This window comes from Leptonychotes weddellii, chromosome 16 (assembly GCF_054177405.1).
Source record: "Leptonychotes weddellii isolate Sample4059 chromosome 16, ASM5417740v2, whole genome shotgun sequence".
Lineage (NCBI taxonomy): Eukaryota > Metazoa > Chordata > Mammalia > Carnivora > Phocidae > Leptonychotes > Leptonychotes weddellii.
The window spans coordinates 40,939,325-40,946,084 of record NC_138384.1 but is presented as its reverse complement, the minus strand read 5'-3'; the positions used below and the strand labels follow the sequence as shown (position 1 = coordinate 40,946,084).

General features: G+C 46.0%; 1 long non-coding RNA gene across 1 annotated transcript in view; it reads left to right on the top strand.

Moving 5' to 3' along the window:
• LOC145717591 (uncharacterized) overlaps window positions 1-6,413 on the top strand; it is a 14,382-nt gene extending 7,969 nt beyond the window's left edge. The window contains exons 2-3 of the long non-coding RNA XR_014140922.1: window positions 4,357-4,459; window positions 5,578-6,413. This is a non-coding gene — a long non-coding RNA (uncharacterized LOC145717591). The remainder of the gene's footprint in view (window positions 1-4,356; window positions 4,460-5,577) is intronic.
• Window positions 6,414-6,760: the final 347 nt, after the last annotated feature.

Here is a 6,760-nt window from a genome sequence, read left to right as displayed (position 1 = left end):
TTTTTTAAAGATTTTATTTATTTATTTGACAGAGAGAGACACAGCGAGAGAGGGAACACAAGCAGGGGGAGTGGGAGAGGGAGAAGCAGGCTCCCCGCAGAGCAGGGAGCCCGATGCGGGACTCGATCCCAGGACCCTGGGATCATGACCTGAGCTGAAGGCAGTCGCTTAACCAACTGAGCCACCCAGGCGCCCAGTAGGTGTTGAATTTTATCAATTTTTTTTTTAATCTGTGGGGGCGACCATGTGACTTTCCTACTTTATTCCATAATATAGTGCATTACATTGTTACCTTTCCGATGCTTATTGAAACCTACTCGATGCCATTTTATTTGTAGCAAATTATTTGTATTTTCTTTTTTAAAGATTTTTTTTTTAAAGATTTTATTTATTTATCTGAGAGAGACAATGAGATAGAGAGAGCATGAGAGGGGATAGGGTCAGAGGGAGAAGCAGACTCCCCACCGAGCAGGGAGCCCGATGCGGGACTCGATCCCAGGACTCCAGGATCATGACCTGAGCCGAAGGCAGTCGCTTAACCAACTGAGCCACCCAGGCGCCCCTATTTGTATTTTCTTATCTAATATATTATTTAGGAATTGTGTGTGCATTTAGAAAGTAAAATGGGTCTCTAATATTCTTTCACCATATTGTCCTTATTCAGTTGAGGAATCAAGGATATATCAGCTTCATGAAATGAATTTCTTTTCCTTTTCTCTGTAATAATTTGTATATGGCAGGTGTTATTTGTTCTTTGAAAGTTTGGTAGAACCCCCCCGGTGAACTTTCTGGGGCTTCTTTTAATTAAAATTTCTGGTTCTTTCATGGTCTTTCATTGGTCTATTCAAGGCTGTTGCCTCTTTTTTTTAAATATTGGCATTTTCTATTCTTACAGGAATCCGTCCATTTTGTCAACATTTTAAAATGTATTGGTTTAGGGGCGCCTGGGTGGCTTAGTTGGTTAAGCATCTGACTCTTGATTTCAGCTCAGGTCATGATTTCAGGATTGTGAGATCAGGCTCCCTGCGGGGTGTGGAGCCTGCTTAAGATTCTCTCTCTTCCTCTCCCTCTGCCCCTCCCCGCCCCCACTTGTGCACTCTCTTAAAAAAACAATGTATTGGTTTATAGAGTTTGAATTTTTGTTTTATTACTCTAAAAATATTTATATCTGTAGTTCTTTCTCCCTTTTCACTATGAATTACATTTTTATTTGGCATCTTTCTTTTTTCTCTCCAGCAGCTTTGCCTGGAGCATTTCAAATAGCCAACTTTTGTTTTTTTGTTAATTTTCCCTGATTTTTCTACTTTATTTCCGCCTGAAAGCATTTTTCTTGTTTTTTGGATTTTCTCTATTGTTTCATATGTAATTTCTTTTTCTTTTTCTTTTTTTAAAGATTTTATATTTATTTATTTGAGAGAGCGAGCACAAGCAGGGGGAGTGGCAGGCAGAGGGAGAAGCAGACTCCCCGCTGAGCAGGGAGCCCGATGCTTGGCTCGTTCCCAGGACCCTGGGATCATGACCTGAGCAGAAGTCAGAGGCTTAACGACTGAGCCACCCAGGTGCCCCGGTTTTCAATCTTCTTTGATAAAAATGTTGAAAGCTAGAATTACCCTCAAACACTGCTTTTGGTCATGCTTTTATTGCCATCCAGTTATAAGGATTTCTTTCTTTGATGTTTTATTTTTTTAACTCGAGAGTTATTTGTATTATATTATTTAAGTTTGGGGGGCTTCTATATTTTTGATTTTTAGAGCTGTCTGAATTAGAGTTTGGACTGAGGTAGAACAAAGGGAAGCTAGAACAGAATGCCTCCGAAGACATTTATTTCACAAAAAAAGCCCCAGAGTGGGTAGGCGGCTCCCCCGCAAGAGGTCATAGGTCCTGCCTTTTATATCGCCCTGCTCTGAGCATCATCCTGACTTACATGGCTGAAGCCATCCCCCTGTCACCAAATTCATGTCCTAGTGTATGAGAAGACAGAACTCAAAGTAAGGAGCCATTAGCTTCCTTTTAAGGACATGACCCAGAAGACACCCACCTTCCTTCTGTTCATATCCAATTGGCCAAAATTTAGGTATATGGCTCCAGGTGGCAGTTTGGAGGCAACTGGGGTTTGGTAAGAAAAACAGAAATTGGGGCGCCTGGGTGGCTCAGTTGGTTAAGCAACTGCCTTCGGCTCAGGTCATGATCCTGGAGTCCCTGGATCGAGTCCCGCATGGGGCTCCCTGCTCAGTGGGGAGTCTGCTTCTCCCTCTGATCCTCCCCCTCACATGCTCTCTGTCTCCCATTCTCTCTCTCAGATAAATAAATAAAAAATCTTAAAAAAAAAAAAAGAAAAAGAAAAACAGAAATTGAACCAGTAATGTGAACAGTCTACAAGCCAAGGAGAGAGGCCTCAGCAGAAACCAAACCCGCCAACACCTCCATCTTGGTTGCATAGCCTCCAGAACCGTGAGAAAGTTCATTTCTGTTGCTGTTTGAGCCCCTCGGTCTGTGGTACTTTGTCACGGCAGCCCCGGTAAACTAATACCATCTCCAGTGCTATAATTTCAGACCCGTGTTAGCCCTAGAAGGAGGAACTAGGCCTTGACACGGAAGCCTTTCCAAAGCTGTTCACATCACACCCATAACACAGCCTGGTTTGGCAGCCAGATTTAACAAGCCCGGGCCTGGGACATGTCTCACGGATGCCTCAGGATGTTTCTTCCTTCAGAGTGTCATTCACGTCCTTCTGCTCAGGAACGAATCTGAGGACAAGCAACATTTTGGTGAGGCTCCGGCCTCTTCCAGCTGCCTTGGCTGGGAGGACCTGTGGGACGCACTGGGAAGGACTGGGGGAGAGGTGAGAACAGCAGGGCTGAGGATGAGGGAGGAGAGAAAGAAGCACCCTCTCAGTCATGGAACCAGATTTCTTTCAATAGGTGTGGGGGAGGAAGGCACTTTATGAGGTCTAGAAACATAGAGGGAAAGGCAGGAAGGGAATGGTGTATGGTGAGTTCAGGACTAAGGGATCCAGAGGTGGTCCAAGTGTCCCAGCCTCTTCTGCCTCTTGATTAAGTCAGGAGGCTAATTTCCTCCTAGCTCATTGCAGCTGTCAACCTTGATCATTTCCTTCCCTCGGTCTCTATGTATGACAAGTTCATTGTGTCACTGAAAAAATATTTACTGAGCATGAGCCCTGTACTGACATGTAGCAGTGGTGCAGACAGCCCCTGTCTTCATGCTGCTCCGGTCTGGGTGGGCAGGAGGGGCACTGAGCAAGCGCCATGGGGTGTGCTGAGTGTTTCACAGGGGGCAATAGGGGGCACTGCAGGAGCACTCGCACAGAAAGAATACTGGATCTGAAGGCCTCAGTGAGGAAGTTGGGACCTGAGAGATGAAGGGGGTTAGGGTGGGAGGAGAGAGTTCCAGGCAAAGAGAACTATGCTGTGAAAACCATAAAGTAATTCAAGTGTCGGTGCATGACACCGAAGAAGCCCAGGGGCTGGACTGTGTAGTGACCAGGACGGTGGCCAGGGCCTGAGGCAGCAGGCGGGAGTCTGCTGGGAAGAGCTTTCTAGGAAAAGGTAAGGATTTTAGACTCTCCCCGAAGGCCAGTGGGAAACTATGGAAGGATTTAAGCGGTGTGACTGGATCTACCCTGTTTGTTGGGTAGATGGTGGATTAATTGTAGAGCAAGCTGCAGCAGTAGTTCAGGCAAGAAATGATGGTGGCTTGGAGGAGGGTAGCTTCTGTGGGGACTGAGAGAAGTGACAGAGAACCTCTGGAACATTCTAAAGGATCTGATAGGGGGTGAAGGAGAGGGGAGAGCTAAGTGTGACACTCAGATTTCTCGGGAGACTGTGAAGAGCTGGAAGACAAGAGGGTCTAGACATCACTCTACAAGGTCTGTCAAGGGGAAGCAGGATTTTTTTTTTTTTAATACGAGTATCGGGGCACCAGGGTGGCTCAGTCGGTTAAGCGTCTGACTTTGGCTCAGGTCATGATCTCATGGTCTTGGGATTGAGCCCCAAATTGGGCTCTGCCCAGTCTGCTTCTCCCTTTCCCTCTGCCCCTCCCTCCCACTCATGAGCAATGCTCTCTCTCCCTCTCAAATAAATAAATAAAATCTTTAAAAATAGGAGTAGGGAGAAGGATTAATAATATCTGGAAACACTATTGGGGTGTCAATACAATGGCGTATTGTATTATTGTTCACGATATTTGCTGTCTCTCCTGAAGGATGCCCAGTTATCAGGCTTGGCCATATGACTTACTTTAGCCAGTGAAATATGAACACAAATGACGTGCATCTTTTCTGAGTGGAAGCTTCAAGAGCTAGCTCATGGTGGTCCATGTGTCTTTTCTCTCTGCCAGGGTATTGCAATGTTTCGGAGGCTCCTGTGAATGAAGAGACTGGGTCCATGCACAAAGGTGTGGAGCAGAGCCCAGCCACCCCACGTTGGACAAGGGGACATGGGTGAGTCTCTGCCTTTGTATGTGTGAACCACTGGGGTTTGGGCTCATTTGTTTCTGTGGTATATGCTGACCACCCCTCTCCTCTTCTAGACCTTGAGCTGTTTGGTGAGTTGGGGGAGTGGAGAGCCTTCAATCAGGACTGTGGGGATATCTCCAGGGAAGGAGCTGGTTTTAGTTAGGGTAATAGTCGGAGGGAATATTCAGGGAGTGGTTTGCAGGGGTCAGGATGGAAGAATTTGGGAAGGATGAAGGAGGGAGGAGACAGGTAGAGCAAAAGACAACACAGAGAACAACAGAGATGAGAGAAGGAACCCGGGATGATGAGAGGGGCCTGTATTGGGGGGGATTCCCAAGGAAAGCAAAGATAGGAACCATGATGAATTTGGTCATGGCATCCTGGGAGGGCGTTGGGTTCTGAGGCTCAGAAGCACATAGTACTATGAAAACAGCCCCTCAGTAACCACCCCCCGCCCCCGCCGTCCCATGATGAGACTCATCTGGCCTGAGTTGTTCATCAGTCAACCCTGAATGCCAGCTATCTGTGGGATGAATGAATTAATGAAACTTACGGATCCGTGGTCAAATCTCTTCCATCAGCAAAGGGTGCCTCTCAGCAGTCTGTAGACCAAGGTTGACCAAGGGCAAGTTACCCAACCTCTCTGACCTTGGTTTCCTTAGCTCTGAAATGGGATAATAATAGTTCTCTAACTCATGGGGCTGTTCTCAGAACTAAATGAGATGCTGGACAGCCATCCAGATTTTTGGCAATTGTTTTGTCCTAATTTTCATAATGACATCTGTGCCCAGTCCAGACAAATATGTCACTCCTCTCTACTAGAATGCCACCCATCCCCCCCAACCTTTCTGCCCCCAGCCTTAGCAGAGAGGAAAAGCGACTTGTCCAAAGACCCTCTAGGCAGATTGAAGACCCAACCCAGGGCTTTCCTTACTATACTTGAACAAATCACCACAATCTTAGAGGCTTACAGCAACACAAATTTATTATCTTTTAGTTCGAGAAGTCAGAAATCTGAAAGGCATCTCCCTGGGCTAGAACACAGGGCTGCATCCCTTCTGGAAACTTGAGGGAATGGAAATCCATTTCCTTGCCTTTTCTAGCTTCTGTATTCCTCGGCTCGTGGTCCCTTCCTCCATCCTCGGAGCTAGCAATGGCATTACCTCCACACCCCCTTCTGAACCTCGTGCCTCCCTCTCACTTATAAGGACCCTGGTGATTACACTGGGTCCACTTGGATAATCCAGGATGATCTTCTCAACTGAAAATCCTTAATCCTTCATCACATCTGCAAGGTTCCTTTCACCAGGAAAGATAATCCATTGCCAGGTTCCAGGGATTAGGACATGGGCATTTTTGGGGGGCCATGATTTTGCCTACCACAGAGGGCAAGTTGGAAAATGGCTCTCAGGCCTCAGAGACTCTTTACATCCCTCCCAGTCTCCCCAGCTATGTGCTGATCTCATCTTTCTTTCCCTCTTTTTCTCATTTATTTCTGGCCCTACAGTTCATTTTTCTAAAAAAAGATTTTATTTATTTATTTGAGAGAAAGAGCACAAGCCGGGGAGAAGCAGAGACAGAATCTCAAGCAGACTCTGCACTGAGCGCGGGACCCAATGCGGGGCTTGATCCCACAACCCATGAGATCATGACCTGAGCTGAAACCAAGAGCCAGATGTTCATCCCACTGAGCCACCTAGGCGCCCCTACAGCTCATTTTAAAACAGATACATCAGCTAGAGGCATTTGCTCCAAATCCCCTAATCCTTATGAATGGTGGTCCAGATCAAGGTCCCCTTTGATTCCCAAATGAGCTTGATCAGACACGGTCTCTGGGTGGACCCTAGTCTAGAAGAGCACAGTCCAAGAGAAATTGAATGTGAGCCACCACAATGTAAGTCACATATGTGATTTCGAAATTTCTAGGAGTCTCATAAAAAAAGGTAAAAAGAAATAAATAGAATTAATGTTATTTATTTATTTATTTATATATTTATTTATTTTTAAAGATTTTTATTTATTTATTTGACAGAGAGAGACACAGCGAGAGAGGGAACACAAGCAGGGGGAGTGGGAGAGGGAGAAGCAGGCTCTCCGCTGAGCAAGGAGCCTGATGCGGGGCTCGATCCCAGGACCCTGGGGTCATGACCTGAGCCGAAGGCAGACACTTAACAGACTGAGCCACCCAGGCGCCCCGGAATTAATTTTAATAATATACTTTTTATTTAAGCAAATATAATGGAAACACCATTTCAGATGCCTCCAATATAAAAATTAGTAATGAGA